The sequence below is a fragment of the Ostrea edulis genome, chromosome 7 (genome assembly GCF_947568905.1).
Source record: "Ostrea edulis chromosome 7, xbOstEdul1.1, whole genome shotgun sequence".
Classification (NCBI taxonomy): domain Eukaryota; kingdom Metazoa; phylum Mollusca; class Bivalvia; order Ostreida; family Ostreidae; genus Ostrea; species Ostrea edulis.
In genome coordinates, this window is record NC_079170.1 from 35,542,718 (window position 1) to 35,570,100 (window position 27,383).

The 27,383-nt window shown below is 34.2% G+C and overlaps 1 protein-coding gene and 1 long non-coding RNA gene across 4 annotated transcripts in view; one reads left to right on the plus strand and one right to left on the minus strand.

Annotated features, from left to right (window-relative positions):
• The window catches only part of LOC125654954 (uncharacterized), a 73,354-nt gene that overhangs the window by 42,263 nt on the left and 3,708 nt on the right, over positions 1-27,383 (plus strand). The window lies entirely within an intron of this gene.
• On the minus strand, positions 11,856-26,928 carry LOC125667755 (uncharacterized). 3 transcript variants are annotated; one of them, XR_008796900.1, is made up of 4 exons: positions 26,641-26,928; positions 20,458-20,670; positions 15,588-15,658; positions 11,856-13,780 (listed from the first exon to the last, which is right to left on the minus strand). It is a non-coding gene; the product is annotated as an uncharacterized LOC125667755 (long non-coding RNA). The 3 variants fall into 3 exon arrangements; XR_008796902.1 differs by lacking the exon at positions 26,641-26,928 and adding an exon at positions 26,504-26,527; XR_008796901.1 differs by lacking the exon at positions 26,641-26,928 and adding an exon at positions 24,774-24,989.

Genomic DNA, 27,383 nt, shown 5'->3' on the forward strand with positions numbered 1-27,383 from the left:
TTTTTTTTTGTTTTTTTTTTGAGTATAAGTACACAGTGTTAAGGTTTTTCTAGTTTCAACGGTTGTAAATTACTTCCCCTTATAAACAACTGTAGTCTATCGAGATTCTGCCTTCGTAATGGAAAGAAAAAAGAGCGATCAAAGGTCATGTGACCGTATACGGTATCGCGTCCCAAATATGCTCCATTAGGTTCTACGATAGGTAAGGTCCGTAGTATCCGATACGAGGATCTATTGACGTAGGAATCTCCAATGATATCCTAACACACGTGTAGACGTTGGTGGTAAGGCATGTGCAGAGAAATTTCTAGCAAAGCACATTCCCAACATCCATTTAAATCATAAGTTTTGGGAAGCACCACCGCAAAATTCCCAGGCGTGTTCCCGGAAATTTTGTTGTCGTCACTGCCCACAAACAAGTAATGTTCCATGTTTCTAATCTTTTGAATGAATTAAATTGTTGTTGCTCTTATGCATTTAGACCATAAATAATTAAGATACCTGAATTCTAATAATGTAAGGCCTTCAATAAAAACTGAATGTTCACATTTACATATTTGTATACTAATATATAGTAAAACATTTTCACAACTACAGAGATACACCATTTAGAATAAAATGTCACTTAATTGAAAGCACAAAGTTTGATCATACATACCAGAAAAACACCCATTTTGTGAGTCTTGGCATTTTGGGGGCGGAGACGTCGTACTGTCTCGTTGATTTACCACGACTGTTGGTAGTGGCGCGGCTGCAGTAATCGTTCCACATTTTGGCGGCGGCGAAAATCCGTGTATTTACTATGGCTGGAGGCGGTGGCGGACTTGACCGCTGCGGTGACTGTGAAATCCATGGATTGTTGGGCGGCGGCGGTAATTTGCCTTTGTTTTGTATGGGATATACCGCTGAATCTAAATATATAAATTTATCCGCTGAAAGACGGAGATTATACTATACACTATCTATACCGAATTATTTCAGTAAAGCTACAATATCCGAAACAATTGAAAGCTGTGCGATTGTTCTTTTTCTAACATCATGACAACGCCTGAAGTCCCATTGAGCTAGCATAAAAACTATGGTTGGGTGATTGTTTTTTTTTTAAAAACATTTTGATGTGACCGAGCATCCTTGGGTGAATGAGATTCAAGTTTGTTCAAATGAAGGGTCATGCCCACTTCAAAGGGGAAAGAATCACAAAAATGCAAAAATAGGATGGGGTCATTTAAAAATCTGCTCAAGAACCACTAGGCCAAAAGAGCTGAAATTCATATGAAGCTTCCTTACATAGTGCATCTATTCGAGTTTGTTAAAACCGTAGCCCCCCGGGGTAGGATGGGCCACAATAGAAGATAAAAGATTAACGTGCAAATATATAGGGGAAATCTTTTAAAATCTTCTCAAGAACCACTGGGCTAAGAAAGTATAAATTTACATGAAAGCTTCCTGACATAGTGCAGATTCAAATTTCTTAAAATCATGGTCCCTGGGGGAGGATGAGACAATAATAGGAGATCAAATTTTTACATAGAAATATATAAGGAAAATATTTATAAATCTTCTCAAGAACCACTGGCCTAGAAAAGCTTATATTTACATGAAGGCTTCCTGACATAGTGCTGATTTAAGTTTGTTAAAACCATGACCCCGGGGTGGAGTGGTGCCACGATAGGAATAAAAATTTACATGGGAATATATAGGGACAATCTTTTAAAATCTTCGTCTCAAGAACCACCCAGCCAGAAAAAAAAAATATTTCTATGTACATGAAAGCTTCCTGATATAATGCAGATTCAAGTTTGTTAAAACCATGACCGGGGGTAGGGTGGAATCACTATAGGGAGTCAAATTTTACATACAAATATACAGGGGAAATGTTTTAAAAAATCTTCTCAAGAACCACTGGGCCAGAAAAGTTTATATTTACATGAAAACTTCTTGACATACATGTAGTACGGATTCAAGTTTGTAAAAATTATTAATTTTATAGAATATATGAGTGTTATGAATGCTATTAAAGCATGGATGGAAAAAGTCAAGTTTAATAAAAAAAAAAAATTAACTAAACTACCAAACCCTTTGATTATGTCGAGTTTATATACACTGTAATCTTCTACGATACAAAAAAAAAAAAAAAAATCAGGAACATTTTATACTCTTCTCAATCAAAACTGCACATAACCAACTGCTAAAAGAAAGTGGACTGAAATATTTGAATTAAATGACACAGAATGGAAAATAATTTTCAGATTGCTTTTTAAAGTTACAAGTAATTGTAAACTACATTGGTTTTAAAAATATGGAATTCTGAACAAAATTTAGTTTCAAACTCATGCTTATTATACCCCCCGAACGAAGTTCGGGGGTATATAGGAATCACTCTGTCTGTCTGTCCGTCCGTCCGTCTGTCCGTCTCCAGATTCGTGTCCGCGCCATAACTTCTTTGTTCTTTGACATAGACATAACATATTTGGCACAAAAGTGGATCACCATGAGACGATGTGTCAAGTACCTTCATGACCTCTATATGACCTTGACCCTTGACATCAAGGTCAAAATTAAAGGTTTTTTTTTTTTTTACAATGGATTTGTGTCCGGGCTATAACTTCTTTGTTGTTTGACATAGACATACCATATTTGTCACACAGGTAGATCACTATGGGACAATGTGTCAAGTACCATCATGACTTCCATATGACCTTGACCCTTGACCTCAAGGTCAAAATTAAAGGGTTTTTTTTTACAATGGATTCGTGTCCGAGCTATAACGTCTTTGTTCTTTGACATAGGCATACCACATTTGACACATGAGTGTATCACCATGAGACGATGTGTCGGGTACCTTCATGACCTCAATATGACCTTGACCTCAAGGTCAAAAGTAAAGGTTTTCACAATGGATTCGTATCAGGGCCATGACTTCTTTGTTCTTTGACATAGGCATACCATATTTGACACATGAGTGTATCACCATGAGACGATGTGTCGGGTACCTTCATGACCTCTATATGACCTTGAACTTTGACATCAAGGTCAAAATTCATTATAGTTTTGACATAGTCATACCATAAGACAAGGGTGTATCAACATGTGACTATGTGTCATGTACATTCATGACCTCTTTATGACCTTGACCTTTGATCTCAAGGTCAAAATTATAGGTTTATACCATGGATTTGTGTTCGGACTATATCTTCCATTTTCTTCTACAAAGGCATATCATATTTTTACACTCAGGAAAGAGGTAATTTATACCTATTAACAACACCCTTTGGGAGATTGGGGTAAGCGGGAGGTATTCTTAGTGAGCATTGCTCACAGTACCTCTTGTTCAAAATCAAAAGTAGAAATAATAAGAATTGTACATTCTGCCAGATAGCAGAAGAAACAATTGAATATTTGGTTTGGGAGTGTGATATTGTTCAGCATTTCTTAAGAGAATTTGAAGGTTGTTTTGAACATAAAACCATCTTCACATATCAATAACAAAAATAACAAAACTACTGGAACTGAAAACTGCATGGATAACTATTAGTGTTGACCTGTATGCTCCCTCGTTTTAGTTCTAATTGAGTTCCCTTTGACGGTTTCTGGGCCAGGTGGACCAGAGATAGCTTCATTATCAGTTTCAACTTTACAAGTATGATACAAAGAATCAATTTAGTATTTTCAAAATGGTCATTTAATGGCATGAAACAGCTAGCTGCCAAAATGGTTTATAAACATGTACATTTATAATTATTTATTATAGAAATCATGCAGTGACAGATTTAGAGGGGGCAGACGGCCCGTAAGATTCCTTATCACTGCATAATATAGTACAAATAAGTTTATATTAACCATGAAAGCGTGATTTAAAGCAAGAAGATTGGCATTATTATGACATAGCACGACTCGTATGTAAACACACAACGACACAATACGCTAATTACGTTTATCATGGAAGGCGATGATAACGAACATTGATCAATCTCATAACTCCTATAAGCAATACAAAGTAGATAGTTGGGCAAACACGGACCCCTGGACACACCAGGGGTGGGATCAGGTACCTAGGAGGAGTAAGCATCCCCTGTCGACCGGTCACACCCGCCGCGAGCTCTATATTCTGATCAGATAAACGGAGTTATCCGTAGTCAAAATCAGTGGGCATGCCAAGAACGGCCTAACAATCGCCATGAAACACGTCAGACAGCATTTGACCCAATGATATGTTGTATTGACGAACTAGATCGTTATAACGACCATAGAATTTGCGTAATGCCGACTTCAATCGAGAATATAGTTTTTACTCATCTGCATAGCGCGTCTGCATTGCTCAGGTTTTGGTGTTGAGGGTATAGAGTTCTATGGGTGGATGATATGGCCCCAGATGTCCATGTCAACTTCTTCTTGAACCCACTTATCTTCGCCATTGGAGGTAATAATATTGACATGACTGCCGCAAACAACAGTCAGACATCCATACAGTCGTTTTACCGATAATGAATATTTGCCAATATCGAATAAATTTGATTTAAATATCCTTGAAAAACACAGTGACGCAATTAAAAATTTCTTACTAGGTAAAAACAATAAAAAGATGAATATCTTCCCCCTGTGTGGTGTCTTTGTAACATCTGCCTGATTAATTTCCACAGTATTTACAATGACCCATATTTGAGCATGCGCAAGTGTGTAAACGAATGCGTCTTAATCAAATTTTCAGTGTGTTGTTGATCCAGATTGAGTATGTTTTCAATATCTAGGATAATTGTAACAAGTTAAAATATTAAAATAAACAATAATTGACTTTTAAATGAAATTATAACATCGACACTAACCACGAGTTGTTTTCCAAGTTTCAAATCATGAATTTTCGAACTTCGAAAAATGTCGTTTTACGGGATGGAAAAACATGAAAAGCTGGCAGAAGTGAAGATGATACCAAAACGAATTACAAGCAAAAATATTCCATGAAAAATTGCGTCTCAGAGTTTGTTGATTTGATATTTATAAAGCATATCACGAAAAGTTTCTCTTAAAATGCAAAAGTTTTCATACTGTTTAGTTTTAGAAGAAAAAAACATTCAAATCAACAAGCAATGTTAATATACTTTATGTAGAATTTTCTTCTAGGCATATTTCAACAATATTTCATTCCGCCGAATTTATCTATTGTGTCAGCAGAAGTAGAGATCGCTTGATTCGATATTGTAAAATGTATTAGAAACCAGGAAATGTGGGGGAGGGGGGTGACATATCTTTGCCTGTAACATTCATATTTTGAGAACTTTTTGTACCACTTATTTGAATGAAAAGCATAGAAATACAAATTAAACAGCAATCAAGAACATTTGGGAACTTTGACCATGTACAAATGTATGCTGAGTGCATGACATAAACAACAAACCGATTCGCTACCGGTTAAACGACTGTATATCGTTTCCAGTCGTAACGAGTGGAATAAACAAACTCGTCTCAGAGAACACTGGTATTAATCTGATGTACGTAACTGCAGTTACGTACATCCCAGGATGGCGGAAGAAGAAACGGGTAATTTTTCAATTTAGATTATATCTTATCCTATCAACTATTCAGTGATATTAATTAGTCAAGTTTGTGGATTTCTTTACGCTTTATCGTTTAGAATGGTAAAATCCGTTTGTTTCTCCTGAATGGACGAGTTAAACTCCTGTGTAAAAACACACGTGATGTACGTAACTCATTAAAATATTTTTGGTTGATGTACGTAATTTCCCTTTATGATATACGTAACTATGCAATTCACTCGTAGTTCGACAAACCCTAAAGCTTGCTTTCTAAGCAGCTAAACAAGCAGAGAAGTAATGCACATACTTTGTGGCAGAGAAAGAATGTCATTAGCGATCAAAAAGACTTCATTATATAACCTCTTGAGATATTTGATACGAACAGATGCTGCACACAGGGAAAGGGGGGGGGGGGGGTCTTACTCCAAATTTTGAACCATTTAAAGACTACGGTGTGCCTATTCTCGGGATTACTTATTTTGAATTTTGGTGTCTTTTGGAGGTCCAACAAAACCGTAGTATTTCTGTCGTGGGAGAGGGGGAGGGTAGGTAAAATGGATGTTGTGTGGTTGGTTTTCTTGGTATTTTGAATGGGTTAAAAATTTAAAGGAGACATTTACATCATTATCATTAACTTGTATGAATGTTTCACAAGCTTAGAAGATCTTGATGTTTTATATTTTTCAGGTTATGTAGATTTTCAGTAATTCTTTATTATTATTTTTGGGCGGGGGTGGGGGGGGGGGGTGTTGGTAAAAATGTGCATAAATATTTGGGGGATGTTTTTACCAGGTATTTCTTTAGGATACGTTGACAAACATGATTTGTTTGGTATTATTTTGCTGTAATACTACGTAGACTCAATTACTCTGGTGGAATTAACTCTCCTCGAAAATTTTCATGTGATCTTCAGAGCTCCAGAGTCTGTTTTATCTGAGTACAATTAATACCAATTAATTACCTTCAATATATTATTTTAATATCAGTTCACGCGTTCTCGTCTGCATATCCATGATATACATAAGTGTTGTAACACGTCGAAATAAAAGAAAGCAAAAAGAATAGCCATATTGACTAAGTATCAAACATAAAGTGGACAAACCGCTCATGCTATTACATTCATTTGATTTATCTGTTATTTTCGGTGTGTTAAAATACTTTTTGTTAATTTTGCTTAGGGACCAACCATGTAACTTGCGGAAAGGGGCTATGTTTTTTTTTATTTTGTTGCTGGCGAAAAAAAATGGCGCAGAAAAAATAGGGAAAAATAAAATATCTGAAGCAAGGTTTTGCATTAATAGTAGTCCCAGATAAAAGTAATGCAAAATTAAACTGGAAAAAATTGTCGCGAAGCGTAAATTAATAAAAAAAACAATTGTCGCCCGCTGAGTGCGGAAAAAATTAAAAATTCTGTTGCGACACCCCCCCCCCCCAACCAACCAACCAAGTTAAATGACCGGTCCCTTATCCTTTTGTTAAAAAAAACATGGTCGATGCTGTACTTGCTCATACATTAACGAGTTTGGTTACCGTTGAAGAATATTTGTGGCGTACTTTGAATGAAGTTTATCAGTGATTATGCCATTTTTTTTATTGATTGCTCTTCAACTTATAGCATTATAGGTACTACATCATAGATATGAAAGAACGTTCCTAAATCTTCTTAAAAGAGCTTAAATTGAAAGTTTGATTTGATAGCATGTTGGTAGCATTATTTAACATGTGATTTTTATTGATGAAGGCATTCTATCGGGCTTTTTGAATGAACAGATGAATAAAAGTTTAATGGAGATCTTTTGAGTTACGTACATCGTTTATGTGCAAATCTGAAAGTTACGTACATCATATTGTGAAAGTTAGGTACATCAATCTACGTATTTCAAATACCGATTACAGCAAATTCGAGACAGTATCATGAAGACTTTGGGTACAGTCGTGAACTATTGATATAAATAGGCATTCTCTTTCGTGGAGTGTATTTCACTTTGCTTTCTAAAATACAAAACATCGCTATTCTAATTTAACTGTTTCTTCTTCCGCCATCTTGGGATGTATAACTGCAGTTACGTACATCAGTTTAATACCAGTGAGAGAAGTCATATAAAGACGCATTCTATTTAATATTGCTGCATCCACCGACAACACATCGTTGCACCATTTTTGATCGAGTTCTGGGTGTGACGTCACATCAAAGTCTCGGAGCACAGGCACCTAAAGTATGGATATTACTATACGACCCCCCCCCCCCTCCTTTTTTTTGGTGGCAATAATTTCTCTGAAATGTATGAATTCCCAGTCTATCTCATCCTTCTTTCGATTCATGTAATCGTTTCACGTTTTTTGTAAGCTTTAGAGATTGACCTTCGACCGGTATAATAAAAATACACGTGGTATTTTATTATACTGTTCTTATAGAAGAAAACTCAAACTTAAGTTTGAGATTTTTTCAAATCCAAACCAGTTATCTGGGTTGTTTTTACAGAATAATTCTAAAATTCTCGAGATTCACTTACTGTGTACTTGTAAATGTGCATCTATTACACACACACACACACACATACGTGCATAATGCCGAAACTCACTACACAAGACTTTACACCTGAAACTCACTACACTATGTTCTAGTTATGCTAACCAGAATATAAATTCATTTTTACGTAATGTGGGACATCTGTATATTGTTCTGATACTTGAAATATAGAAAAGCCGTCTCTAAAAATATTGAATTTACACCGGATACCTACGACACGGTGTCACATGACTCATGTGAACACACACGGGAAACTCACTACAGAGTGTTTAAACGTGATATATTACCCGAAAGTCACTACATTTAGTCTGGCGATTGATTGAGAGCACAGGAAACTCAAGCATTTCAACCATTTTCAAAAAAACAAAACAAAACCCAACAATTTTTATTTTACAGTATCCCCCTTTACAGCAAACAGGACTATTCCGGATACTAAAGTAAAGGGGGGGGGGGGGGTCTTTACTTTGGTATACGGAATAGTCCTGTTCGCTATAATTTACATGTGTTTATTGAAATAAAATCCCAGTCTTTTATGCATTGTTTTACTTCAGTTTATCACAAAATATTATCCGGAAAGTTGGTACCTTTAAAAGAACTATTTTTTTTTTTTTATATATCAGACGATATGGCTTCTCGGCCAGTGCACGAGGTTGTGTTTAGCAATGAATATTTTCATATTTCAATGACCTTCATATCCGAAGAAGAGCCTCGGTTTGAAGTGTCACATTGTAACCTATATATTTGATCATAAGTTATATTAATTAAAGGTATTTGATGTTCTACCAAGGAGTGGATGCAAGGGTTGGAGGACGTGTACCAATCCTCAGAGGCAATGGGTCTAAATAGTCCGGCGTTATGCCTTCAGTGCGTCCATGGTTAAGCCCTGGTGGGGCATGGGATGAGACACCTGGTGTTGTAGCGTATACCCCCTTCAGTAGGTTCATCCTCCGGAAAATCTGCTTTATGCCTAGCCATTTAGTAATTACTTTCAGAGAATTTAGGATAATGGAGGATCCAAATGGATATTTACGTCCTAGGTTGAAAATTTAAAACGTTTCTATTTACCATTTTATTAATCGTCTATCATTGTATGAAAGTCCTTTTAAATTGAGATTAAACTTCTTTTTTTTTTATGTGTTTGGTATAAAAGTAAGGAAAAACTCCTATTTTTTTCCCCGACATAAATTGTGAAAAAGGTTCATTTATCATTCGACAATATAGAGTCTTTCATCGAATCACGAATACTGGTTCAATATCCGTTTTTAACATTTTCTATGTCACAGTATAAGTTGGATTTTATAATATGTCCTGTGTTACACAATAATATCAAATAAAAATAAGGTCTGATGAAAAGACGAAGAGTGGATATTGAAAATGTACATATACAGTAAATGTATTCGTCTGCTCATGCATTGTGTCCTTGTACAGAGTACAAGAATAGCTTTTCCCCAAAGCTATTTACCCCCTCCCCACCCCGAAATTCTGGCTATAAAGCAACCCTACCACATCCACCGGAAACCTGGCTAACTATCAGTATTACCCCTAAATAAATTTGGCTATATAGCAAAATGCATCTTATTAAAAAATGATCCTTCATAAGCGCAATGAGCATTCAATTCAGTAGTTGAACGACTGCCAAAAGAATTTACCCCTTTAATCAATATATCAAAGATATTAATGAAATTGCAACCAACCACGTATGTGTATTGTAGGGAAGTTTCACTACTAGGGCTAGGGGATATAGCCACCCCTCAAAGGGGGTGACTCACTAAATACCATAGCCAGTCTTCCGATGGAAATCCAGACCAATCACGAAGGAGGGAGGCTCACTATTGATAAGTGTGGGGTGGGTGTGGGTGTGGGGGGTCTAACTATATTGCCAGACTCCTCCGGGGGAGGGGGGCTTACTATATATAGCCAATTTTCCGGGGGGAGTCTCATTATATAATACCGGTAATTAATATTAAGCAGATCTAAACAAGGTGTTCAGTCTATGAATCACCAAATCAACGTAAACTCAAATAATTCAAGACATCTTTAAGCATTTGAAAATATCAATTCATTTGATGCGCGCAACAATTCAATTGAAGATCTCTTCAAATAATTAATAATATCTACTATTCTAATTTCTAGCGCGCATTGATTAAATTGTTTATATTGCTCTGATACTTAAAATATAGAAAATCCGTCTTTAACAAAATTGAATTTTCACCTGATACCTACGACACCATGTCACATGTGAACACACACCGGAAACTCACTACAGAGTGTATAAACTTGATATATTACATGAAAGTCACTACATTTAGTCTGGCGGTTGATTGAAGGAATTAAAAGGGAACTCAAGTGTTTCAACCACTTCTCAAAAAACAACTTTTTGGGGAATTTATATAAATATCAGAGAGAGAGAGAGAGAGAGAGAGAGAGAGAGGCTGTCTAGTGTTTTGTCAGTTGAACTAAAATATACTCTTCTGTAACAGAAATTAATGTTAAAAAGATTTGAAAAAGGTTTTCAGTCTAAGAAGCTAAATTCAAGAGAAGTTTAATTATTTGAAGATATCATCAATTCATTTGATGCTTGCAACAATTCAATGAAACATGTTCAGATAATTACTAAAATCTACAATTCTGAATTATTGCGCGCATTGATTCAATTCTTTATAGCATTGAATACTTTGATGAGTTGATTAGGCTATAGTTGAATTGTTGTTCTCTTCAAATGAATTACTGATATCAACAATTGAATTGATGCGCTCCACAATTTAATTAAAAAAAGCTTTAATTCAATTACTAGCGCTTCAATTCAATTACTGTGTGTAATAATTTAATTATTGCTCTCTTCAATTGAATTGATATTTATTCAATTGATGCATGCAATACTTCTTCTAGATACAACAACTATCTAATTAGATCTGTCTTGAATTCATTATATTAATTGAAGTGTTTCTCTCTATATAAGAGTTGATGTGCTCATTAATTTCTTGTACAAAAATCGTTGTAAATAATTAAGATATTTTCAATTGAATTAAAGAGATTATTAAATCAATTATACGGAGCTCAAAATCACATGCCGCGCTGAAGTATTGCAGTCATCAATTAAATAAATGCGCGCAGCAAACCCATTATTGCTCTCATACATTGAATTGATGGGCAGCGCGCATTATTTAATATATGGGCGCAATAATTGATGTGAACACCTAATCAATTGATGAGAACAATGATTGATTTGATGCGCACGTCAATTGATTATTACGGGTAATAATTGAACTGATCTTTTTATCTGAGTTTTTGTTAATTTGGCGCTCCTTATCAGTCACACTTGTAATATAACCAATGTTGCATTCAAAGGCGTCTGTATCCTGGATGTCCTTTATGCCGAAATACGACACCAAAGGCCATTTAAAGGTGACCATACAGGAAATATTCCTGGTTATATGACAGTGTACTACAGTGCTTTAAAGATCTTTTTTTTTAAATATCTGAATACAGACACTGCTCAAGTCACAGGAAGAACTTGTACCAAGGACTTTTAAAAATACTGTGTGTCCCTGCATCCATCATGAATCTGATCGTTCAGAGTTCAGGATTTTTCTTTCGTACTACTCTTTCAGCAATCTATCAAGAGATACTGAATTTATAAGACTCTATTAAATTGTCTTGATTTTTCATTAGTATTTGAGAAGACACTGAGTAAAAATACTCCTAATCCAATTTGTCACTTGCGAAGTCCAAACCTAATGAAAACTACACCAATTTTAAGACTTCTTTAAAGCAAAGTACAATCAACTGCAAAATATAGGTGTACATATTTATTTCATAAGCATACAAAGCTGATCAATTTAGCTCAAAAAACCTCATATGATGTAAATAAAGCTACTCTTTAGTCTTAAAACAGCAGACACTTAATGTTCATTCATATTTGAAATTTGAGTTAGCTATCAAACTTGAAATATCTATTGAATATAAATGAAAACAAGTTACAAGTAAGAGCATGGTACTATCAATTACATTATAAGTACATTAGTGTTAAACTGCAATTAGTTTTAGTTAAATACTGTTATATTATCTTAGTATATTCATTCAGTCTTTCAATCGCACATGAATATAAGGCCTTGGAATACCATTAAACTTTTTGTTCAATTCAAGATATAGATGGAGAATTATTTCATGTGTACTGCTGTTGATTATATATTTATCAATTTTGAATGAACCAATGTATGGTGTACAATGAATGACAAATGCTGATAATACATCTTGTATATAAAACTAGTATCAAAACCATTTACAAGAAAGATTTAAGAAACATATATGCCCTCCATATTACAATATTGAAAATGATCATTTAGAATGTCTGTAGCAAAAGTTACAATGTATCTATTAGTCAGAGGCAACCATTATATGTGATCTCTAAAGGTACTGAGCAGATATTTTCAAATAACCAGTTATTTGAGTCCTGACCTTTGACCTTGAGAGTTTAAAACCAATGGGAGCCATCTATTCTTTAGGCGGCACCAGACTACCAAGTTTGATGTTTGTCAAACAAGGGTTCTCAAGATACTGAATGGACAAAATCTGATGTCCAGAGTAGTTTGACCATTGACCTTAAAATGAATACTAGATATCTACACTTATGATGTGTCAGTGTACCAAGTTTGATGTCTGTCAAGAAACGCAAACTCAAGATATTGTGTAGACAATACCTATGTCCGTAGCATTTTGACCATTGACCTTGTGACTTCAAAATCAAATGGAGTCATCTACTCCTTAGGTAGAACAAGTGTACCTGATTTGATATCTGTCAAGCAAAGAGTCCTCAATATATTGAGCAGACAATATCTTGTCATGTCCAGTTTGACCCTTGACCTTGTGACCTCAAAATCCATGGGGTATCTAATTCTTAAGGAAAATTAGTGAACCAAGTTTGATGTCTGTCAAGCGAATGGTTCTCAAATATTGAACAGACGGTATCTTACTATGTCCAATTTTACCTTCAACCTTGGGATCTGGAAATCAGTAGGGGTCATCTACTCTCTAGGGGCAACCGCTGTACCAAGTTTAGTAACTGTCAGGTAAAGGGTTGGTTCTTTAAATATTCAGTGGACAATATTTTATTATGTACAGTTTGACCTTTGTCCTTGTGACTTCAAAATGAATATGGGACATTATGGGACATATACTTCTTAAAGGAAACCATCTACTTCTTAAAAGAAACCACCTACTTCTTAAAAGAAACCAGTATACCGAGTTTGATGTCTGTCAGGAAAGCGTTCTCAAGATATTGAACAGACAATATCTTACTGTGTCCAGTTTGACCCTTGACCCTGTGACCTGTAAATTAATATGGTTCATTCACTATCTAGGGGCAATCATTGTACCAAGTTTGGAAACAGTCAAGCAAAAGAATTCATTAGATATTGAGCAGACAAGATTTGCTCTACAGACTGAATTAGTCATGTAAAACAATATATACATCCCCTCTCGTTCAAATGGAGGGGGCATAAAAATTGGATTAACTCTTTGTAACACCTCTGCCAGGAAGTAATTTTTTTAACAGCAAACTTTCCACGACACCATGTTAAACTGGACAGCGATTTCTCCTTCCAAATGGATTTTAGACAGTCAACCTGAGCCAGAGTTTTTCCTAGTTTGATGAAAGTCTCAAATTGTCTTTACAAAGCTGCCTTTTCTGCAGTGGTCCAAGTGTGGCACTGAACATTGGCTGTAATAAAGAATGGACAGTACATATCACTTGAAACAGTTGTACAACAGTTTCTTGAAAGATTGTCCAACTCATTTTCTCTATCATTTACCATAACTTAAAGTAAATGATTTCAAATCAATAATATATTTTTTAAATGTTCTATCCTAAACCTTTATTAAACTACCAATAGATATTTAATATAAAATAAGAATATTGATAAAACTGATGTATGCTCCCCAAAATACATCTCACCTGAATGAACTATTTCAAATAACAAATGATTCACACAATGCTCAATAAATGTTGATATATTGTTGGAATGAAGGTTTCTTTATCATATATAAGGTATATGTTGAGTGATGTTGACCTTTACAAAATGACCTTGAGTGACCTTTGTCTGAAAGCCATTTGCCTATTACCTATCTGCACGATTTATGATCCATACTTGTTTAAAAACTAATGAAATAACGCACTTTTCCTTATATATAAGGTGTATATTCTGAGTGAGCCTGACCTTCCCAAAATGACATTGGTCCAAAAGTCTGGTCATGAGTAAACTTTGAGTAGAGTAACAGAAAAATATGACTGTCCAAAATCCCAGCATTAAATTGGTGCAGCCTAAAGAACATTTGACTTTTGAGTCATGTGATCATGACCCTCTACAAATAACCTGGGCATAAGGTTTATGACATACTTCTTGGCTATAAGCAGCCTCTGTGTCAAGTATGACTTCTCCATGCACCTCTAACTTAGAATATTAACATTCCTAAGACTTCATAATCTGAAACTCCTAAACTGTGCCCCTAAACTTGTCTGAATGACTTGTGTTCAGGGTCATGACATTTCTTTGATCATATTTTAATTAATCTTGTATAATTTTCTGAAGTTATTTCATAATAAAATTACATTATAGAGAAGAATTTTGCATTGCACACCCAGAAACCTTGACCTAGCTTGTCCAAATGATTATCATCTGATGCTGGTTGTTGCACATTCTTTGAACACAAGCAACCTCTGCACCTAGTATATTATTCTCCTGTTTATCTCATCTTGCAATTTATGGCAAGGACAAACAAAATGTGTTTGTGAAACACAAATGCCCCCGATAATGGCCAATTCTGAAGATGGCCAAGGTCAAAAGGACAAATATCTTGGTACCAGTAGAAAGATCTTGTCACAAGAAATGTTCATGTACAATATGAAAGCTCTAATATTTACCATTTAGAAGTTATGACCAATGTCAATTTTTTCTCAAAAAGTAGGTCAAATGTCAAGGTCAAAAGGTTTAGTACCCACGGAAAGGTCTTGTCATAAGGAATACTCATGTGAAATATCAAAGCTCTAGCTCTTACTGTTCAAAGGTTATTAGCAAGGTTAAAGTTTCAGACAGAATGACAGACAGGACAAAAACAATATTCCCCCCCCCCTCCGATCTTTGATCTAGGGGGCATAAAAATATCTGTAATCTTGTCCAAATGACCCTCTGCTAAGGTCAGGACATACCCTTAAGTTAAAGCAAACAAGGCTCAAAATTTTTCTAATTTCAAAGAAACAACAAAATGATCTAAATTAAGTAAACTTTGTCCAATCATTATGAAAACCCTAGGTGCAGATTTTTATATGTCTTTATGATTTGAGAGAGTGTACACATTTTAAGAAAATTCCATTAGCTAGTCTCCTAAAATGAGTACAGCCAAAATTATGCCTACAGACAAATCGACAGACAGACAGACCAACAGACAGACATGGCGATTCTAATATACCCTCCTAAACTTCATTTGCTTGGGAATAACAAAATATAATACAAATTATGACATACAAATACCTCGCTTTTTTCTTCCCGACTTCCTAGATGAGCTTGGGGGCCTCAGTATCTGCATTCCCTCTGAATATAGTCTACAACATTGAAGAGATAAAGCTTTAAAATGTTTGTACTGCTGTAAGTTACTATTAACAAAATGTAAATGAACTTTAAATATGTAATATACATATCGCGTTTTCCAAACACATAAACAAGTTACTTCCACCCTGTGTATGTGGGGACTCGGGCAAGTGTTGATGTCTCTATTTGAGTGAAATCCAATAACAAGAATATTAGTAATTGCTTCCCCAAACTGCATCTAACCAATGAAGTTGAACTACTTCATGTAACAAATGACTTGCACACTGATATATAACTTTTGAAATAAAGGTTCTTTTCTATATAAGGTACATGTTGAGTGACCTTGATCTTTCCAAAATGATCTTTAGTGACCTAATCATTTGAAATTTATTAAGTTGCCTATTTAACTTATCTGTGTAATATATGGTCAATACCTATTCAAAAACTTTTTCCTTGTTAAATATAACCTTATTTTATTACCAAACATTTTGTCTTCACGCCGCACAACACAGTACACGTTAACATTATTTCACATTAGGAAATACTGGTCCAATCATTTTAAATATTGAATGTTTTTAAATCTTCTTTTTTTTAAATGCATTCATTATTTCTAAGTTACATTTTAATTTCTGAGGTGCAGGGTGGTGAGTAGGAATGTTATTTTTGAAATCATCACAATTAAATCATATCAAGATTGTGAAACTAAATTCAACATGCTTTAAACCAAATTTCAATGTGTTGATTGAGAGACAAAAGATTTTTGAAATCCAAATATAAACTTTGAATATTTTAGAAAGAGATAACAATGTTAAAAAGTTCTTGGATATCAACATGGTTGGTTACTACAGGCTTCTCAAAAGAATTGATCACTTTGTATTGACATTGAAACTCACTTAACAGTTTAAGTGTGTGAAAAATCTGTATTGACAATGAAACTCACTACATGTGTGTGATAAATCTGTATTGACATTGAAACTCACTACATGTGTGTGATAAATCTGTATTGACATTGAAACTCACTACATGTGTGTGATAAATCTGTATTAACATTGAAACTCAATATATGTGTGTGATAAATCTGTATTGACATTGAAACTCAATATATGTGTGTGATAAATCTGTATTGACATTGAAACTCACATGTGTGTGATAAATCTGTATTGACATTGAAACTCACTACATGTGTGTGGTAAATCTGTACTGGCATTGAAACTCACTACATGTGTATTGATCTGTACTGACATTGAAACTCACTACATGTGTGTGATGTGTACTGGCATTTAAACTCACTACACGCATGTGATAAATGCGTACTGGCACTGAAACTCATTACATGTGTGCAAATGTGTACTGGCACTGAAACTCACTGCATGTGTGTGATAAATATATATTGACATAAAACTCACTGCATATATCAGATGTGTTCTAACATTGAAACTTGCTACATGTGTGATAAATGCATATGTATATTGGCATGATATCACGTGTGCATTGCATGTGTGTGATAAATGGAATCCTTCATTCGCATGAATGGGAGATAGGGAAATTCCACCGAGGGGACAAGATTTGCAGTCTAGGACGAGACTTTGCTGAGTCTTAAGCAGTGAATCTTGTTCCAGAGGTGGAATTTCCCTATCCCACATGAGCAAATAATAAAGTGTTATTTTTCTCACATTTTATCAGTTCAGTATTTTAATTCAAGAGCTTTGAGAAAATTCAAAATTATTGAAATCCTTCTTTGAATATATGCAAAAATTAATTACACAGTATGAAGATCTCAGCATACCTGAAAATGGTTTACAATATAAGTGTAAAGTACAAAACCCAAGGTTGTCCATAAAAAAGCTATACATAATATATATCAAATTGAAATTTGAAGAAAACAATACAAACTATTTTTCTTTATCGTGTAATGTAAATCAGAAAATATATGACATACATATGTACATCACAAGCAAAGATATGTCTTAGCAGTGTAAGACAGAAAAATCTTGTATGGCTGTCTCACATGGGTTGAGTTGGTCTCACACTAGTGATTATGTGAGAAAGATGTATATTGCCTTATACTGGCATGAGACTCACTATTAATATATAATCAATTGAAATAGAGTCTGTATATTGATGAAGCAAACTAAAGGCCAATTTCATTTGTCCAAAACTGGTGTACACTGCATTGCATACGTTATAAAACTGGTGTAAAACAACGCATTGAAAAATAAAATAAACTGTCGAAAACAAAAATATGGCAGAACATGTTATTTTCATTCTTGCCACTTTTATAATATATTCAAATCATCCAAATCCTTGACATAATTCACAAAGATCCCATAAAAGCATGAACATGATACATGCATGCAAACTATATAAACGGTGAAGCTGTTATGCATGAATTCTCATATTTTCAGTTGATGTTAATTTGTTAATCACCTCATATACCCTGACAAACTAGACAGTGATTCCTTATATTTATGTTCCCAGAACTTAGGGTATACTCTGTTCTCAATAACTATACAAGAGATCCTTTATATGCAATCTTTTTAAGATGATTGTACGTACATGTATATCATTTGGATGTGCAGAAAGATAGTATTTTAGTCTGAATGTGCATGCATTGGATTTTGGTACACTAACTTGGGAATCAGTCTAAATTTTTTTTTGTTCTTTGAGATTGTTTAATATTCATATTGTAGGCATTTATTAATTAAGACTTGTAATTTTTAAGATTTTTATTTTTAAGATATTTTTAAGATATTTATTAACTGATCTGCATGTTCAAAATGACCAATCTGCACATGCATGCAAAATTTCATTTTGATTGGATTTAATACTAAAATGTCTGTAACTTTCTTATGAATAAAGTGAATGAGTTGATATCACAGCATAGTAGATAGTATGTGTATCTATATAGATTGGTGTAATACAAAAATGCCAACACTCAGTATATGCATATCCTGTCTTTTGAAGATTCTATATTTTTTCTATATTTCAAGGACCATAATGTTTATGTTTTTCATTAAATTCTTCTGAAGTTGAGGATTTTAGTATGTCTTGGCACTTACAAATTGGTATGGTTAAAATTACTAGCCAGCATGTGCATGCACAATTGTGCTAAATTTTGATTAGACAATTTCAAAATCTCCACAGCTTTCTTATATATGATGCAAACATGAAATTCAAACTAATTATGCTAATCATATGTACATGATACAAATACCTGTTGGATGACATCAACAGAATTACAGATTGACATATGCACATAACGTGCATTGCTTTCTTTCATTTTTTGGTACTGAAATGACCACAACTTTCTTATTAAAGGGTAATTAAATTAAAATGATTTTTTGCTGTTGATTTACAATATGAATACCTACACATGCACACGTCAAGCATTCTGATTAGTTGCATACGTAATATTTAGATAACTGGTAAATCTCTTATGAATGAGAAAAATGGAATTATATTGACATATTCCAGGTACATACTATAAAAACTTAGAACGTAAGATTATGATTAGTTGTGCAGAAGCACAATGACATAATTTCTTAAATGGGGGGATGTTTGCTTAAACTACTCTCACACATCCTAACTGAAGAGCAACTTGAACTGACCAATGCAAGTCTGTCTTCCATTCTGAGTGATTGATGAAAAGTTCCTGTGGTTTTAAAAACGATAGAAAATGCATTGTTCCTTCAAATATATTGTTGGTGCGAACAGATATTCTAAGTATTTTTACAAACTATGGTCTTTCTCTGATCGATTGAGAGGGGTCGTAAAATCTTATGTCAGTAAAATAAAGGAGACATAATAGAAATTTGAAGGAGTGATTATTGGGATACCAGATCCCCCCCCCCCCCCCCCCCCCCCCCCCATGTAAATATAGAAGAGAGAGGGTTAATTTGTGATGAGCCACTGTGATGAAATCTCCAAATGTTTTAGATATACATATACAACAATATAAGATAAACAACTTTGTATTCAATATTTGTATTCACCTGAGGATGGATGTTAAAATCCAGAAAGCACTAGCGATTTGAATATATTTTGGAACTGCATATTTTCCTGCTTTTTTATTTAATTATTTTGACTGTGTGATATCAACTCTTTCTATTTGGATTATATATATATATATATATATATATATATATATATATATATATAAATTGATGATCAGATGGAGTTCAATCACATAACATTTATTTCTCTACAGGCTGTTTCGTAAGGGGATGGTTTCCCCTCACTCGTCGGGAAAAAAATGACATCTAACGAAAAACATCCGCATGGCTGAGAATATGTTACACAGAAACATACTGGATAGTTGCTAAGCATGATTACACACAGGATTGAGTAAATAGAAATATATATATATATAGATAGAGAGAGAGAGAGAGAGAGAGAGAGAGAGAGAGAGAGAGAGAGAGAGAGAGTTAAATACACACTAAGTCTTAAGGTTCAAGCCACATAATGCTGTAAATTGTAGGTGGAGGACCTCTGGATAGTGAGTACATGCTGCATAGATGTTCCCTATGACCCCCACCAATGATACATTGCCTGATAATTCATTTAAAAATGTTAAAGGAAAGAAATTCCAATCTTGTTTTTGATATTGCACTTTCTTCTCATTTATTTTGATAAAAGGGGTGCTTAGTTTATTAAATTCCTGAAAAAAAGCAATCGATAGAAAAATGCTGGTTAAATTTCGAATTGGAGCCTAGTAGGAAAAGAATACAGTACCTAAAATTTCTTGTGGTTAAAAAGTTAATTTCGATCTCATGGTGACATGGATGATTATTTATATGAATAATTTGTCACATACTTGACTCCAAGGAGGTTAGGTTCTTCATAATGATATCCCAGCTAGTTCCTCTCTTCTTTCTATGTCTCTACTGGCATTTTGAGACACATAGTTTTTGGGTGGTTTTCCACTCCTATTACAAGCTTCCTTAAACAGCACCTGGGTAGCCACTTTCAGAATCATTTACATGGTTCCCTGCATGTTTCATCTGTATCTCATAATCTGTTGCGTCAACTATGAAAAAGAAACTTGACATTAAAATCAAATGCAAAGAATCTAATGAAACATTAGCTTGCATATACACATGTATTTATATTATTTTTCAATCTAACATTGCATGGTGACACATATGATTAACATATATAACATGGAAATATTTCCTAAACATGGATTATTAAAGTACAAATACATGTATGCATATTTAAGAAACAAGTTTAATTTTTTAAAGTATTTAAGGGCATGAACTGCTGGGTACCTGTAAAGTGCGAAACGAAATCGAAACGAAACGAAATCCGCCGAAACGAAACGAAATCTACCGAAACGAAACAGATTGTATAACCGATCTCTTTTAATTATATCAGTTAAGCCGAAGGCCTACATCAAAGGGGAGGCGAATTTTATTGATATGTGGTAACTTTCATGGGAGCCTAAGATGCCATTTTTAATTATTATAATTAAAAGAGTTTGGTTATACAATTTGTTTCATTTCGCTTAGGTAGGTTTCGTTTCGTTTCGGTGGGTTTCGTTTCCTTTCGACATATTTCGTTTCGTTTCGGTGGATTTCGTTTCGTTTCGGTATATTTCGTTTCGTTTCGCACTTTACAGGTACCCTGAACTGCTGCGCTTTACGCCAGCATACTTCATGAAGAGTGTTGGTGCTTCATGAAAAGTATGGTGCATGTTTATGCCCTCTGACATGTAAATAAACATCATGATCTGAATTTTTAACATATTATGAACACTCAACTTAATATATTTAGTGGTACCAGACTACTATACATAAATGTAAGCTTAAATATTCTTGTATGTGTTGCTCTATTTCTACTGAATAGAAGTAGAATAGTATTCTTACTAGGCCTACTATATAATTGATACCAATAGAATTCGAATGCTGGACAACTCGCCCCCAAGACAACTCGCCCCCTCTTAGGACAACTCGCCCTCTCTCAGGACAAGTCGCCCCCTTCTCTTGAGACACTCGCCCCCCAGGGTTTGACATTAACTTTTTGGGGCACTAGACCAATCGGGCTACTTAAAATGATTTTTGCTAGACCTGACCTTACATCCACTAGCCCTGACCAACGTTCCAGAAATTTTTTTTATAAGATTCTCCATATCTAAATACATGTACTTAATTTAAATGAAAAACGTTAAGTTTGAACTAAAATGCATTTAATTGTCTCAAAAAAATCTTTAATCTCGTCATTCAATTTGATGCTTTTACTTTCAACCCTATTTTCAGTTTCATTAAATTTTTACCGGCACGGAAATTCTTTAATCCATTTAGAATAAATTGACCTCAATATTTTTTTTAAAATTTCTATTTCATAAGCCCTAGCTGCTTTGTTTCTTCCCAACGTTTTCCTTTTTTTTTCTTTCTTGAGACATCTTTTGCTTTCATTGAGGACGAGATTTCATATTTGATTATATAGACATTCCTGCACATATGTTTAATAAACACTTTCTTATATTCAATTCAAATGAACTGTTTTGGTGTTTTTTTTAATGAAAGTGAATTCAATAATTCTATTTAACCAAAACATAACTTTACACACATTAACAATGTGTAGATGTCGTAGAACATCACTTACGACCGCGACTTATTAGAACTAAAGATAGAGATTATGTCATCATGCGGTTCATTAAATTGCTCGCAAACTCTTTACAGTTATTTTTTTTATGAATAAAATATTTTATGATTTAAAGTAAAGTTTCTTAAATTTGTTCATATTTTTAACACGACCAGTCGGACTAGTAAATAAACATTTTACCCAACCAGACCTATCATTTAGTAGTCTCGGTCGGTCGGGCGTGCCTTAGTGTCAAACCCTGCCCCCAATATTATATATAAATATATTATCACATTTTATTTTTATTTTGTGTGTGTTATTTACACTTTTAACATTTATCAATGATGAAGCATGTAAAACTCTAGTAAACTCGCTAGTTACATCCAGATTAGATTACGGAAATGCATTGCTTTATGGTGTTCATTCTAAACACACCAGCAAACTTCAGAGGGCACAAAACACAGCTGCAAGATTAATAACACGCTCAAAAAAATCCGACCATATTACTCCTGTTCTAATAGATCTTCACTGGTTCCCAGTTGAGTACAGAATTCAATATAAGATACTTCCTTCATACTTTCAAATCTCCCAACAACCTATCTCCAGTTTACATAAAGGATATCTTTACAGTTTACAATCCCACACGATCACTAAGATCCGAATCTCTGCATCTTATCCAGGTACCTCGGACACGTACGAAAACATATGGGGATCGACGTTTGGACAAAGCTGCATCGAGTCTCTGGAATTCTCTGCCTTTTAAACTCAGACAATGTACTTCATTGTCTAATTTTAAAGTGGACCTCAGAATGCATCTCTTTAAATTAGCTTTTAATTTGTGATTATTTTTATATACTTAGTGCTCTTACATACAGCTCTTACAGTGCTGTTAACAAAAAACAAACACCCCCCCCCCAAAAAAAAACCCCTGCTGTTTGTTATTATGCCTATGTCCTTGTTATGTATTTAATTATTCCTAAGGGTTGTTTTAAATTGTTTCATATGTTATTATGGTAATCATATCATATCGCTATATATTAATAATAATATTTATGCATTTTAATTCTGACACTATGAATATTTTATTCACATGTATGTGCACATCGATTTTATATTATCTTTTCTTTCACATTTGTAAAGCGCTTTAGAGAACTAATGTTGATAGGGCGCTATATAAATCTTTTAATTACAATTACAATTATAAAGATACGTCTTTTTCTTTCATACTTTAACACGAATGGTAAATTCTAATAGAATTATACATATATTTAATTATTGCATTTCAGAAAAAGTTATATTTTTCATAAATCAATTGGCAAGGAAAATTATATTTACTGATCTTCAGGTAATTGATTAAATGTCTCTAATACTGAGAAAATTTTGAGGGTGTGGGTGTTTCTTTTATCGATATAGTATACATAAGTGTAAAGGTGAAGCATGAATATTCTGACACATGTAATTATCTTTTAATGCATTTCTCAACTAATACCCGTTGAAAAATAAAATTCCCATTTTAGAAATTTTATAACGGCTTTGCTTTACTGATTCTTTTTACGCAGTGTGATTCTTTTTACGCGGTGATTTCAAAGTGTAAAGAACTCTGATGATGAGTAACTCATAACGTTTGAAGTAAATTTATAACAGCTTGGGGGAAATGAAACAATTAGATTTAACAACAGACGCAGATTATTGATAATTATACTACGTCAGCTGTAGACCAAGCTAATACTCTCCCTATACCAAACGCTAACTTGTTTCCGCTGAAATTATATATTTTACATGTACATAAAAGTGATGATGAATTTACTGAACCCAAACACTGGATTTCCACTAAAATCGTTCGTCTTGCATAAAAAGACATGAAGTTCGGTGTTAATGTGAACACGTCTTATTGTCTGTGATGTATATACTATCTATAAGAAATTCATTAATTTTTGGTAATACACCTCTTGGATTTAGACCAAAAATAATAATTGTAAACATGTATGATATGTAGGAGCGAATTATCTCAAGAGAGGGGGCGAGTTGTCCCGAAGAGGGGGCGAGTTGTCTTGAGGGCGGGTTGTCTTAGGGGCGAGTTGTCCCGATGAGGGGGTGAGTTGTCTTGAGGGCGAGTTGTCTTGGGGGCGAGTTGTCCTGATACCTAGAATTCATATACACACTATGGCAAAAATATTACAATGTAGGTTCATTGTTAATATTATTAAAATATCATACATACATGTATATCATACTATTTTACCACTACCCCTACAACAGACATGGGCAATACTCATTATACTGCACAGGTATTTTAATCAATAAATATATATAAATAAATAAAAGGAAAAAACTCTATCTCTATAAATAGATGATAAATACACTATATATCTATCTATATGCATCCCCCCTCCCATTTTTCTATTTGTATCCATTTACAGATTAACAGCTGATTAAAAATTCAGATACCTGTAAATACTGGTAAACAGACAGACAGACAATGGTAATACATGTATATGCAGCACTGACTGATGTCTATAAACAATGATATCCTCATTTTATACTTACTAATACATAACTTTAAACACAGCACTAAGAAAATAATCTGACCCCTTTTTTTTCTTCTTCAGTCGGTCTACGGCACGAGAAAAATAATCTCCAAGTGCTGACAAATTCAAAAACTTCTGAATTTTTAACAATACTATTTTACATTTGTAAATGGTGCAAAATACAGATAATATTTTGAAACATAGGCTACACAAAATTGATTTACATAACTTCATTTATTTGAGAGTGTGAAATAACAAGAGTGTGAAGATTAAAACACTGTTACGTAATCGTTAGAGATGGCTATGAAACTCACGATAACATGTACCCAGTTCGAATCTCGTAATGGATTTATTATTTTTTTTTCAATTTTATTTTTAGAAATACATATAAATAGTATCTGATTTCTTACAATTGAATAAGTAAAAAAATAAACAAAGATAAAAAATGTCATTTCTGCAACTTTATATGAAATTTACAAAAAGCCCTGGGGATCTTCCCCACTCGATTGAACAGTCTGTACATGTTCTGGTGCCGGTGTTGCGGTGATCGCTGTCGCTAGTGTTCAGGGTCGCTCTAAAAATAGCGGTAGCCCTTGACCGAAACCCCTTTATTTTTTTTTAATGTAAGTTACACCGATTTGGCAACACTCTGAGAGAGAGAGAGGGAGAAATCCGGATCTGCTCTTGCCTTTTCATAAATTCAGTGAACTAGATTGGAGTTTCCATTTACTTAAAAAGTATATCTTCTTAACAGGACAAACATTGATAATTTAACATGAATTTGGTCTGGTATGAAAACACTGGATCTAGCTGCATGCACAAATGGGGATGGGGTTGGAGAGAAGAAAGGGGGGGGGGGGGACTTCATTTTGGGACAAATTACTTTATTTTTCATTCTATTCATATTGATGAGAGACACTTGAACCGCACATACTTTAAATGTCCTTGTCCCATTTGATTTCAACACCCTTTATTTGGAAATTTCTTTCAACGCCTATAAATCAACATATTATATAAAGTTGTTTATAGCCATGGCGTAAAGTCAACCATCAGATAAATTAACCCAAAATCTTTGCAACTGGTCGATGTTGGAACAAAATGAAATCTAAACAATTTCTTAAAATAAGGTAAACAATATTTTCCCCAAGAACTTGTTTAACCGCGCTTGACCACACCTTCCTTATTAAGGGGAAAGAGGCTGGAGCTATCCACCGGTTACCAGTTAATAATATCCAAAAATAGTGGTAATAAAGACCCAATTTTTTGGAGCTATGTACTTGTTTAATTTTCTTTGATATTGTCGCTTTGAAACGGGGTTTATATCTTTGAAAATATTGAAAATATTTTGCCAAGCTAAGATAGAATATTCTAAAGAGGAAATTCCAGTTGTTCGTCAGTTTGTTATATATCAATGTTATACATTAAGATACGCATATTCATCAAAGAATGACAAATATACTGTGTATAATAATTCAATTCTCATTTAATATTTAGAGAATTGTTGCTTTTAACGATGTTCATATGTCTAAAAAAAACGTGTACACCGATATTGTATTGAAGAGGAAATTCTAACTATTCCTTGATTCTGTATTTGTAAAACATTTTGTCAAATCAATGATAAACCAAAATACTGAAGATAATCATGATGATATAAAACAAACACAAAAACATACAGAAAATGAAAACCATTGAACTATTTAAGCTTACACGCATCTAATTGTATCTTAGTCGTGTCAAAGGTCAACTTACTTTTTCTCACCATTACTGCAGAATAACGATACATCACATACCCCAATGTATTCAAACTAAACGGACGGGAACAAAAATATCAATTTTAAATCATTAATTGACTACTTATATTCAATTAAATAAACAAAAACACTTACATTTGCATTGTCATCCACTCGACCTCGTTTCCTTAGGAAGTTGAATTTGCGCATGCGCGAGAATGTGGCAAGGATGCAAAGTGTGTAAGCACCCCATTATGGCTCGGTGTTGTGTGTAACAAAAGTCGTGTGTAACCCGGAAACTCACACTATACAAAATTTTGTATTTTCTGGGTAAAACACGATGAAAAATTCCGATTTCAAGGGGTCTCCAAACCTACGACACACTTTTGTGTCGTAGGTTCTGAAAATGTCGTAGGTTGCTCGTGTGTAACCTTATACGTGTCGTAAGTGTCGGCATAGTGCGCGAACACACACACACACACACACACACACACACACACACACACACACATATATATATATATATATATATATATATATATGATCCCGTGGGGATCCGGGTTTGAGTAGGTCCTCAGTACTCCTTGATTGTCGTAAGAGGTGATTAAATGGGGGCGGTCTTCGGATAACCGCAAAAACTGAGGTCCCGTGTCACAGCAGGTGTGGCACGATAAAGATCCCTCCCTGCTCAATGGCCATAAGCGCCGAGGATAGGCCTAAATTGTGCAGCCCTTCACCGGCAGTGGTGAGGTCTTGACTTTGTGTATCGAAAATAGCCGATATCTGCATTCATTATTTTTTAAAATTCATATTGTTTGCAGCCAACAGCCGATACCATATTGATAATGAAAGAAGAATATCAATGGATAATTAAACATGCAAAATAAAAATTTGGTTGT